The sequence below is a fragment of the Anthonomus grandis genome, chromosome 7, assembly GCF_022605725.1.
Source record: "Anthonomus grandis grandis chromosome 7, icAntGran1.3, whole genome shotgun sequence".
In the NCBI taxonomy this organism is placed as follows: domain Eukaryota; kingdom Metazoa; phylum Arthropoda; class Insecta; order Coleoptera; family Curculionidae; genus Anthonomus; species Anthonomus grandis.
In genome coordinates this window covers 35873756-35887012 of record NC_065552.1, presented here as the reverse complement: position 1 = coordinate 35887012, position 13257 = coordinate 35873756, and positions in this window count along the sequence as shown.

The window sequence follows — 13257 nt, the reverse complement described above, 5'->3', positions numbered from 1 at the left end:
GATTTACTTACTGAATTGGATAACTTACAGGGTGTCCTAAAGTCGTCATTGCCAAGAAAATCGCCTATTTACGATTAAATTCTAAAATATAAAATTTGTGAGGATTGTAAGTTTTAATATACATGGTTTTATTTTGTAATTAATGAAAAATGAACGTAAAAGAGTAATTGAAGCATCACAACGTGTAAATTTTATAGGGTGGGACAAAAGTCGCGAATTTTTTACAATTCAAGTGTGAAAGATTGCATTACGCAAGTGACCCCTCCCAAAGTGTAGCTTTTGCAAAAGCATTTTCGATGATCCGAGTAAGAATAACTGACCTTACTTCTGCTCGAATATTACCTTTTAGTTGCTGCAGGGTTCTGGATTTATTAACATACACCTTTCGTTTTAGATTTCCCTAAGGAAATAATTAGGGGAGGGCCTATTAAATCCTGAATTTCTCGAAATTAAAGGTTCGCCAAAAGATCTGCCTTAGAAGGTGCATAGTGACTGGAGCAGTGTGTGCGATAACCACACATCTTATTGGAACCACATCGCTTGCTCCAATAATTTGCTGATACATACCTGCGCATCATATTGTACATTTAAGCTGATGTAATATAATCTTTGATGAACCAGCCATGGATTCTTGGTACCTACCCTATATTCTGCAGTTTGCTTATTTATGAACATTGGTTGCATGTTGGTGAGCCTGTGATGGTGGATAATTACACTACAGTTGCCAGATTTGATAGAACAAATCTAACTCATGGAGGTACTGTGATATTATCTACTAGCAACGACTTTTCAATGGTAACCAAGTTCGATAATTTAGTTTCTGAAAAAATATTTGAATTTTCCATTGTCTACAATAATAATTTTGATTTTTACTTTGTTTGTATTTACAGAACACCTGATGCTGACGTAAATATTTTTTTTCCATTTAAGATTACTAAGCTTGATTGAGTCTCTGCCGTTAAAAAGCAAACTCATTTTATGTGGCGACCTAAACATTGATTTTTCCAGTGTGTGTGCTGTTTAAGAATCTCTCCAGTCCATTTTCGACTCTTTTGGCTTAATCATGCACATTAAATCACTTACCAGAATAACTAAAACCAGCTCTAATACAATAGATTATGTCGTATCTTCCTTTGAGCCAGATTTCGTCGATTGTACTGTCTTAAGCTCAGATTTCTCAGACCATGAAGCAGTGTTAACAAAGTTTTCTATAACTAAATCTAAAAGTAAAAATGTTCCACGCAAATTAGGCCGTATTTTCTCGGATAATTTTTTTTTACATTTTAGGCACCTTTGTTAATCAACTGACTGGAATATTCTCTCTGACGACGTTGATTCAGAATTCTCTAGATTTGTAAAAATGCTATCTAGTCTTTCTCACAAATCCTTTCCTTTGAGACCTCTCAAAAAGAAGCAACATAACCCCTGGTCTACCCAAGGCTTGCGTAAATCTGCCAAGAACATGCGCTTATTATCTCATCTTAAGAAATTTTCAGACAGTGCTTTTTTTCATGAATACGTAATCAATCAATCAATCAATCATATGCTTTATTGTCAAAAAATTACAAAGTTTTGTAGACAAAGCTAATTAAAAAAAACATATAAAAACAAAACAAAACACACAAAATAAAAATAAATATACAAACAAAATAAATATATGCAAAACTGTACAAAAACAATGTACCTGGTCAATATACAATGTTAAACTTTAATTTAGACGTAATTATAATTATAACTGCTCTATATGACCACCGCCATTATCAATACAGTTTATATAATCCTGTTCATTTTGTGTATTGTATTCCTTATCAATTGTCTATGATTTTGATGGATATCATCAGTTTCAGTTCTCTATTCGTAAACTTTATTTTGCAGGTAACCCCACAGAAATGAATCAAGAGATGTCAGGTCTGGACTGTTTGGTGGCCAACGAATTGGCCCAGTTCGTCCAATCCACAGGTTATATTTGTCATTTAAAAGTCTCAAAACACGTAACACATTATGCTTATCTCTAGGTATCTCTCTCCCGTCAAGTTGCCGTTATAAAAAATAGGCCCTATGACCTGGTCATTTAAAATTCCACACCATACAACATGTAGAGATTGCCGCCCTTGAAACTTAATTTCCCTTGTTATTCGGGGGTTTGTTCTTGACCAAAAGCGAACATTTTTTCGATTGTAAATGCCCGCGGTTGTACAGGTGCACTCGTCGGTCCACAAATTTTTTTAAAAAAGTTATTATCTTCTTCTTTTAGCACTAGCATCTCTTGACAAAATTCCACCCGTTTATTTCTTTGCTCTACACTTAAAGTTTGAACAGGTAATATTCGATAAGCAAAATATTTATACTTTTTTAAAGTTGAATAAATTTTGTTGGCCGATCGATCAAAGTAAATTCTGGCATCTTCTATGGAATGATTTGGGTCTTCTAAAAAGAAATTGAACATTTTTGATGGGCAATTTGAGGGAGACAAAGGTCCGAATATGATAGCATAGATCTAAATATATTCAAAAACTAGTAAAAACTTACCTACCTTCGAAATATAGCAAAATATGTAATTCTTCTTCTGGATCGACAAGAACTGTCCGACGTTTTCTTCGTAGAGTTTTTCCTGACGCAAAATGCTCGTTCTATATTTTTAAACGTATGTTTTGCCGGAATGGCACGTAAAGGAAAGGTTCAACGATGTTCCTCTCTGGCGGCATTTGCGTTATTATTATTTTTATAAAATATACGGACGATGTTACATTTTTCTTCATCACTGTACGGCATTTTTTAACATTTATGGGTCAAAAAACAAGAAATGACAATGTCATTTGAATGATTTGTTTTTTAATAAATGTCAAACAATAGCAATGCAGCGCCTAGCAAGATCTTCAATATATTATTTTTTAAAATTTGGAGCCCGATGTATCCGAAACGGTTTAGTAAAACATAGTTAAATTATATATATTTGAAATCAGAAAATTCGGTTCTTTTTAACTATGAAGTCATATACAGGGTGTTCCATAAGAAAAAACTGATCATCTGTCAAAATTTGACGTTTTTAAGCGAAAAAAAAATTTTGACATCGGATTCAAAAATTTAAAGAAAAACCCCAAAAGTGTTGTATTAAAATCTTTTTTTTTTCGTTCTTGCATTTCCCCTGTAGGAGGAGGGTCAATATATGGGGAAAGACTTTGTACATTATGTCATCTTATTACTCTAATTAATCAGTCTTTTCAAAAAGGTGTTTTTCCTAACTGCCTTAAATTGGCGATAATAATTCCACTACATAAAGGAGGAGACAAAGATCAGTCTTCCAGCTATCGCCCTATCGCTCTTCTTCCCACACTTTCAAAAATTATTGAAAGATTGGTTAAAAAAAGACTTTTATAATTTTTGCTAAAATATAAAAGACTTACTTTCCATCAATTTGGATTTTTAAATAAGAAATGCACAAATGATGTTATGTTTTCTTTTTTTAATAATGTATACTCTATAGCTTAAAGAACTAACACCCTACAGCAACAAATTTCTGTGATTTTTCTAAAGCCTTTTATTGTGTTAATCTTATTAAAAAAGTTGCAATATTACGGGTTCAGAGGAGCGCCTTTTGAATGGTTTAAGTCGTATCTCAATAACAGAAGTCCAGCTGTGAGAATTGATTCGACTATGTCTTCTTGCAAGCCAATATAAAGTGGAGTTCCTCAAGGTTTCGTACTTGGCCCTATTTTGTTTCTTATCTTTATCAATGACATTGCTAATCTAAATATTAACAGTTAAGTCTGTCTATTTGCTGATGATACTAGTTTTACCTGGAGTAATCCGGATATTTCTACACTTCATAGAACCGTCTCAAGTGATTTAACTACTATCAAATCATGGTGCGACTCTAATCCCCTTTGTCTCAACATTTCCAGAACTAAAATGTTGTCCTATAAAAATACCTTGCAATCTTTTGTACTTAGTAACGCAACAATTGACGAAGTTGATTCTGTAAAGTTTTTAGGGCTAACTGTTGACAACTCGTTAAATCGGGACACACATATTGACTCTTTATCAAGAAAATTCCGCCTGTTTTGCGTTAAGATCAATTTCTAAGGAGCTTAGCCTGTGTACTTCTAGAACAATTTATTTTGCCCTTTTTGAATCGCACCTTCGATACGCCCTTCCATCCTGGGGTACATGTAGTGCAACTCAATTTGACCGTTTTTTTAGACTACAAAAGAGAACTTTACGTTATACACTGAGATTTAAATACAGAAGTTATTGCCAGCATTTCTTCAAAAAATTTCAAATATTAACTCTTCCATCTTTATTCATATTTGAGTCCGTTTGTCTAATACGCAAATACGGTTCAGCATCTGATAGGCCTTCCCATAGTTATCCACTTAGAAACACGGAACATGATCTATACCTGCCTACCCCACATTCAGAGTTGGTTAAAAGTTCCATATTATATAATGCAAAAAAAATGCACAATCATCTGCCATTGGAAATTAAATCCATCACATTCTTCCTGGAGAGAGCTTTTTACACAGTTAACGATTTTTTTTTGTAATCATTGATTTAAAATTTCGCACTAGCTGATTATGTATTTTTACTATCTGTACATGTTTAGGTATACTGCTTTGTGTAGCTATTTTAGGATTTTTTATAATTTTTTACTTTTTTTAAACATTTTTTACATTTTTTTTTTAACATAGAGAGATTTTTTAATGATTTTTTCTTTGACATTGTATACATTAAATTGTATATTTTATAATAATATTTTTAACTACTTACAATTTTTAAATTGTATTAATCTGTCTATATTGTAGATATTATATTCTATTCTATTTATTTATTTATTTTTTTTTAATTTTGTTTTGTTTATCTTTTTTTAAATTGTGTTTTGTTTGTATTTTTGTGTCTTTTTTATTTTACAGCTTTGTCTACAAATTGTAACAATTTCTTGACAATAAAGCATTGATTGATTGATCAGATAGTGAATAAATGATCTTCTTTAGCCATTATTTACAACCGAACTGCATGAGTTAGTCGTTGTCGGAAATCTGTTTAGTTCTTACATTAGCTGATGAAGAAACAGATGTAAATTTCCTCTTAATATTCTGCGTAAAGACCCCCCAAGACATTTGCAGCTCAGCAGAACGTCTTCGAGTTGTGGTTTCTGAATTCTCCTTAACTCAGAATCATCGATTCAGGGGGCGAATTACACAAATTGACATGACGACGATATGCTTGTTGAGGTTCAATTATTGAATAATGATATTATTGAATTATTAATTTTTCAAGTCCCTTCGCAGCTTTTGTCCCATCTTGTATTACTCATTTTGTACATATTTCTTTTTTTTAGAGCTTGTTACATTTATTATAATTTAATATAATATAATTGTTAAAACGAAAGAAGTGTATATAATTTAAAGTACATATGATGGATATTGAAAATTCAGTACTAAAATACTATATATTTCGTCTTAAATTATTTAATGAAAATACATTTCGGTGAAGCTTACTACCTTCAGATGTTTGATGACCAAAATTCATTTTATACAATCAACACACATAGTCAACAGGAAATGGAAAAAAAAGTATTCGTTGTCAGTTTTAGTTATTATTAATTACAAAGTTGAATATTTTTATTACTCTTCTTTTAAAATAATTAAAACTCAACAAACTGTTTATTTTTACCATAAATCCAGAATTTATACATTTTTATCTTAAAATTAAATAGAACACCCTGTTAATTGTAATTGCGTTTTTTTTAATCCTACATACTCCGTGAAGAAAAACCTTAATGTACATATGCAATTTTACTTATTTTATTGTTATGACGTATTTAAGTTTATAAATGTTTAATATATAATATAGTCAGTTAAGGAAATTTGACGCTGAATATGCCTCCAAAATGCCATATTTACTTTATATACCAAAATTTAAATAAATATTTTAATAGTTACAAACCCATATAATCAGTGTAGTTTTTTATTCGAAAGTTTCCTTATTTTTAACAACACTTAATAAAATGTTGAAGCAGCTTCTTACTTAACTTGCATAATTGTTTGGTATTGAATGTACGATATACAAACGATCTTAATATTATGGATAATATACAGATTGGCGAATGGATCACCACACATAAAAAAATTCCCAACAGGCAAAATGTTGCAACGCCGCCGCCATGACAGTACGCTGGTGTTCGAGCTCTTATAAAATTGCATCCTAATTATTTAAGTCACGTCAATTGACTGGCTGATATAATGCAATAAAAACCACTTTATTACAATACAATGCATGGCTATTAGCTAATATACTAGCATAACTCCTTCTTTCCTAAAACTTAACTTTATGGGCTAATATAGAAGATGCTCCAAATTGATATGTTCAACTCGAACCTCAAAGATTTTTCTTTGAAGGTGTGTTTCACAACTTTGGGAAGTATCATTGATTGAGGTCCCTTTGATTATTTCATCAATCAGAAACTTTCCTTGATTGGTGACAATTTCACAATTTTAAGGTACGTTAAAAAGGACTGGCTTATCCTTAAAAGGCAGTTCAGTGAAGTCAAGTTGGAAATATTGACGGGAGAATTAAATAGTTGTAAATAAATACAGTAAAAATAAATAGGATCTCTAGTACTGGTGAGTCATTGTGTGTTCGTAGTGAAGTATGTAAATAAATTAGTTGATTATTTGCAATTGTTTTAGTTGGATCTAACGAACCTGAACACCGAAGTATCTCGATAAAATGCATAACTTAGAATTGGAATTGTTTAGGTCTGTAAACATTTTAAACCAAAATATTTTTTTTGTAATTGATGCTTTAATAAATCTATGATAAGTACCAAAAGGACAAGTATTGTTATGAAAAATGACAGTTGACTCCATATCCAACTGAAACCTACAAAACTAAAACAATTAATAATTGTTGATTCTGTTAAATTTTATCGACTTCATTTATCAGTGTGTAAGACCTAAATAGCGTCATAGATAATTAGCCTTTAACAAAGAAAAGTCCAGTCACACACATAAGGCTTCCTTTAATCTCTTAAGTTAAATACATAATTCCTCTAATCGAATTAAATAAATTAATATTATTTTTATCGTGCTTTTCACGATTAAACTAAAGGCAAATATTACGTTAGCGTAGGCGATTAGAATGAAATATAGTATGGGTATTAAGAGCCTTAAGGCAAATATTAATTTATGCATTCCATTCTAAGTAATAGAATATTTAAATATGGTAACACGGGACAACGTAGAAAAGTTCACTTATTTGAATGTTTCAGATATAAAACACATATGGAAAGCATATTAAAGACAATTTATACCGACAAGACTTTTCTTGTTGTTATAAATACTAAAAGGTCCATTTATAGGCCAGTTACTCAGAAGGGCGCCTTTTCTATAACTATATTGAGGAGGTTAATTACGATTTTGTCGGTTCAGAAGTTTTTGGACACACTTATACTAATGCTGTTGAGTAATTTTTTCCATTAAAACTAGATTGTATAAGCACAGGGAGAAAACGGTGGAGTCATTTAATGATGAGCTAAAGGAATTATGCTTAAGGCTACATGGATTTCACTCATCCTCCTCAATTATCAATTACAAAACTAAATATTTTGCTTTACAATATTTAAAGAATTTCAATTCTTCAGGTTATACATTTTATCAAGGTACTTTGGTGTTCAGGTTGTTTCTATTAATTTTTACTATATTTATTTACAACTATTTAAATCTCGCGCCAATAATTCCAATTTTACTTCACTGAACTGACAAGTGACAACTATCGGCGATGCGGCTTCTTAGATACTCGGCAGAACACTGTTCCGGAAGATTCTCACCAACCGTCTAGACGTCGTGTGATTGCCATGTGGCATATTATAAAACAATCACTTCTGTTCACTTTATGTCTAAACTACCCGATCCAAATAAGTCATTTGAACAGTTTTTGCTAACATGGAACAACTTTCAAAGTGGTTTGACATAAGATTCCCAGCATCAGATTGTTTTCATATATTAACAAAAATTGTCAAAGCCCTGAAGCATGTGATAACTTATCATAGTTCAAAGCATTTTTCCCAGTGCACTAAAAAAAGCCAAGGACTTTCGAAGCCTTTCTTTAAAAATAAAGGAGCAGTTGGCGATTTATCTAACTACTGCCCCATTTCCTTGCCCCATTATGAATCCATAATAAAAAAATCAAATAACTCACTTCTTTGAAGAAAATAACCTTTTCTTACAAAGTCAGTATGGTTTTGAAAAATTGTTAAAAAATCAACAAGCTTGGCAATAAGTCACCAAGGCTGGTCATAATTCTTATGCATCTTTCTAAGATCTCACAAAAGCGTTTGGTTGTGTATCGCATGTAATTTTAATCAAAAAGCTGGAATCCTACCATTTTGATAATCAAAGTGTTGCTCTGATGCAATCTTACCTGTTTCACCGAACTCAGAATGTTCCATAATGGTGAGTGCTTCAGCATTGAAGACGTTGACTCCACTAACCCCTTGGCTACTGTGCTAGAGACTGATTCTTGGCTGACAAACTCAGCTTCAATGTTTCCAAGACTCAAAATATGAATTTTAGCCTCAAACGTGAAGGACCGTCAATAAAATGTAACCCACAGGTCGAATTTTTTGGGGTCTTTTTGTATCCTATTCTTGCATGAAAGACTTATGTTCCAAAATCATCTGTCTAATCAGATTTATGTCCCTATAAACAGTTATCAAGGCTACTTTTCATCTAATAGGACTATGCCATTCGTAACTGGACCTATTCCTGCCATGCAACTAAAACTTTCAAACTACAAGGAAGACGTATAAGTAGCCTTAGGTATCGCGATTGTTGTTGCCAAAGTTTTAGGAACTTGAGGGTACTCATTTTTCTCAGTTCCTATATCCTCCGATGCCTGATTTATCTAAAATCAAAATTATCCAATTTCGGATACCATACTGACCTCCATGACCACTACACAAGACAATGTGGGAACATAAGACCCACCTTCCATAGGCTGGTGTGAACCAGAAAGGGCACTGATTATCATTGTGTTAGATTTTACAATTCTCTACCTATAATGTAAGGTGGATGAATGAAAAGATTTTTTTTCAAAACATTTTACTCCCTACGGGACTGTCTTGAGGATGACTTTAATATTTGAGTGTGATAATTTAGTTTGTTATTTTATTGTGTACTTTCGTGATCGTTTATATTATATTGCGTTGATATTTAATTTTATAGTGTATTTAGGGCATATGCATTACGTTTTACGACTATTTTATTTGCAAGAAGTGTATTTTACTGTCTCTTTCTTTACTATTTGTTTCTGTGACTTGTATAAACAATAGTGTACTGATCCCAATAAATAAAGGCATTTTTGTGGTTTTTTTTTAAATACTGCAACCTCTGTTTTCAGGTTTACCTCTTTCTTTTTCTTACAACATTGGATTCAACATAAGGTGGAATTGGTAGCACAATTTTCAAGTGTTTTCAAAATACCTCAATCAAACTTTATTGTATCGGTATCTTGTTAATTGACTGCGAAATTTCACGGTTCTTCTCAAAACGTTTCTTTAATTCGTTCGAGATAGGATCAAGACAACCTTTCTTCCCATCAAGGTAAAAAAAACAAGAGACTATGTTAATAGAACATTATGAATCTACAAATTTTATAAACTGAAGCTTACATATCTATTATATATAGAAATGAAAATTCTCGCTGGTAGAGAGAAGTAGATCATCAACATCGTCGGAGCCTTATGGTATGGTGTGGGATTGTAAATGGTTATTTGATTGGTCCTTTGAGGTTAATGTTGATCAACTCAGCTACTTGAAGTTGCTGAGACATTAGAAACGAGGCGAAGAATGTTACTGCAGCAAGATGGTGCAACGCCACATTTTGCAATAGCTGTTCGACAATTTTTGCACGAAAATTACGCCGGCTGCATTGGACGAGGAGGTCGGGCTCATTGGCCCGCCAACTCACCTGATATGACCTCTCCAGATTTTTATTTAGGGGGTTATTTGAAGAATGTTGTGTTTTAACAACGACCTACGACGAGAGGCAACGTGCAATATAGAATTCGTGAAGCATGAAGCATTGGGAAATTATTGCTAATGATAAATAATGACTAATAGTGAAAAAAATTTAAGTAAAATATTTTTAGTTTCTGAGATAATTCTTTTTTTTTCACAAAAATGTAATAACTTTATCAGGTGGAATTTTGTTTTCAAATTAAGAAGTAAACAAGTCCGGATGATGTTTATTATGTTTAGTAGGACCTACTTTGCTATCAGTTGATACAGTTGTGGTCGTATTTCGTTTTTTATTAAAATTATGCCGCATAATTTTTCAAATGAGGAACTAATAGACATGTTACTGGCATACGGGGAATCAAGACAAAACAGTGTGGCTGCAGCTAATCTTTATGCACAAAGGTTTCCTCATAGGTATCATCCGTCGCGTGAAGCTTTTTTGCGTGTGGTTCAGCGGGGTAGAGAAACTGGAAATTTGCGGCCGAGGCCAGGGCAAATGGTGGAGCCATTAGACCTAGGCGCATTTTAAATCTGGAGAATTTGATTTTAGATATCATCGAAGAGCATCCTGACATAAGCACTAAAACAATTGTAACGCAATTTGGATTATCACCAGTCACAGTTTGGCGAATTTTAAGGCATAAATTACTGTATCCATTTAACGTCCAAAGGGTACAAGCTTTACTTCCAAGGGATCATGCGCCTCGAGTAAACTTTTGCGAGTGGTTGTTACATCAGCAGCAGTTAAACTCAAACTTTACCAGGAACATTTTAGCTATGGATTAGGCAATTTTCACACGCAATAGTATTCACAATTTTCGCAACACGCATTTTTGGGCAGTTGAAAATCCGCATGCCATTCGGCGAACAAACTTTCAACAACGATTTTCAATGTGTGGGCTGAAATAGTAAACGGAATACTTATTGGCCCTTTCATTTTGGATAATCGTCTAACTGGTGCTCTTTATTTACAATTCTTGCGACAAAATTTAGCGGTACTCCTTGAAGAAGTCCCTCTTCACATTAGTCAGAATTTCTGGTTTCTTCACGATGGTGCTCCACTACATTTTGCGCGACCAGTGCGACGACATTTGGATCGAATGTGTCCCGAACGATGGATAGGTCCATCCGACATTCCGAGGTGGTCCAATTGGATGGCCTCCTCGATCACCCGACCTTAATCCGCTTGACTTTTATTTTTGGGGCCACCTAAAATCTCTGGTGTATGTAACCGAAGTTGACAATGAACAAGAATTAAGAAATCGGATATTTGCTGCCGCCGAGGAAATTCGACTACAACCTGGATTAGCTGCTGTCTGCAACTCTTGGATTAGGCGTGCTCAATTATGTATTGAAAGTCATGGAAATAACTTCGAACAGTTGAGGAACAGACTTTCTAGATGCATTTTGTCCATTTTTTGTAATTTTGGCAAAAACTGCTACGTATCTGGCAAGAAATTTATCGAAAATATGATATACCCGAAAAATAGATCAAGAATTATGCAAATGGTGTACTTATATGCAGACAATCTGGTATTGATAATATCCTAAAAAACTTTGAAAAACTGTAGGACATACTGCATTTAGTTTCTCAACCTTGGACAAATTGCATTTTGTTTGTCTATACAAAGCGGCATGAATAAGTATAGCAAGGATATGAAAAGAACGTAAGTAGGTTTATAAGATCAGTATTTTATTTTTGATATACAAAATATTTTTAAATGTCATAGAGGTCCCCGTCGTCATCATTATTGCAATCACATAGCATGTCACCTTCTTCGCTAGCATTATCACCCTCAGTTTCATCTTGGTTCACTTGATTCTCATTTTGTTTATGGTTATTAGAGAGAATAGGTTGCAACCATGTTAACTCAGGATCATTAATCCAATTTGCCCCTGATAGTTCCACCAAAAGTTTTGAGAGGTTCTGGAGTTTTTTTGTTTTAAGATCATTTTGAAGCATTACAACAGGTAGCTCTAAAGTTGAAAGCTTTTTTCCGCGTTTTAATAACGTTTGAAATTGCTTGGATGGATCGTCATTTCTGTAGAACAACTAGGTCTTAAGCAAAATATTGCTGTTGTTTTGTGATCTCTTAATAATAATCCGATTTTCCTTCAATTCACCCTTCCTTCAATCACCTTCAATTTTCTTTAAAGAGGTTAACGCAGTTTTTATATCGTAAACAACCCAGTCCTTACTAAGTTGTCTAACGTCTCTCGTCTTGGAGTATATCTCATGATATTTTGTAGGTGTTTTTATTGTACTGTAGGATCGTGTAACTTTTTCTATTTGCCCGAAAACACGATCCGCTGGCAAATACGAATGGTCGCGTACCGGAAAGGTAAGACTTACCTGACATTACTTTTACGCTCTTTAGACGTAAGATTTTTTTTCCTTTTTCTACTACCACGATCCGTATCACCTGTATGATCTCCTTATTTTAAATTTATTCCGTAAAAAACAAAGAACTTGAAAGTACTCAAAATAAACACTTCTAACCGCAACAAGTGTAACGACAAACAAATGGCAATAAGTCCACGGTGCAAGGACAAACATCTGTTAGTTTGTCTACTGGTAATGGACATATACCATATAGAAAGTCCAAGGTGTTTTCATTATTTAATTTGCATGGGACAAAGTGCATTTGGAACGTCTTTTATGGCATAATACTGTAGCAAAGTGTATATAGTTTGCAACGCCATCTTTGATGAACATTTGAAAAAAAGGACAAAATGCATATGGAAAGTCTGCTCCACAGTTACTATAATAGTTAAATAAACATTTATTTTGGAGAATTTACGTTTTTTTTTAAATTTTAATTAATAAGTCGTTTATCTCCGTAACTAAAACTATTTTATTAAATTTTTTTTTCACTATTAGTCATTATTTGCCGTCAGCAATAATTTACCAAGTTTATGCGTATTGATTAAGAAACACCTTGTATATTCTTGATTTTTTCTTCTACCGTGGGTGAAGTGCTCACTTTACGCACTTTCCAGGGTGTGTAAAGTTGCACTTTTTACGCAGTAGTGCCTAAAAAGTAATTTGACGTTTATTTGACTTTTAATTTATAATTTGTCAACAATTGTTTTGACGTTTTTTTACCGTAAAGTCGTGCATAAAGTAATTTAAAAATTTTGATTTTTTTTATGTTTTCTTCGGTAGTAGAAAAAAATTACGTAAATTATTACATAAATAACTGTTTAAAATGTTTAATTAAAACACAAACACCTTTTT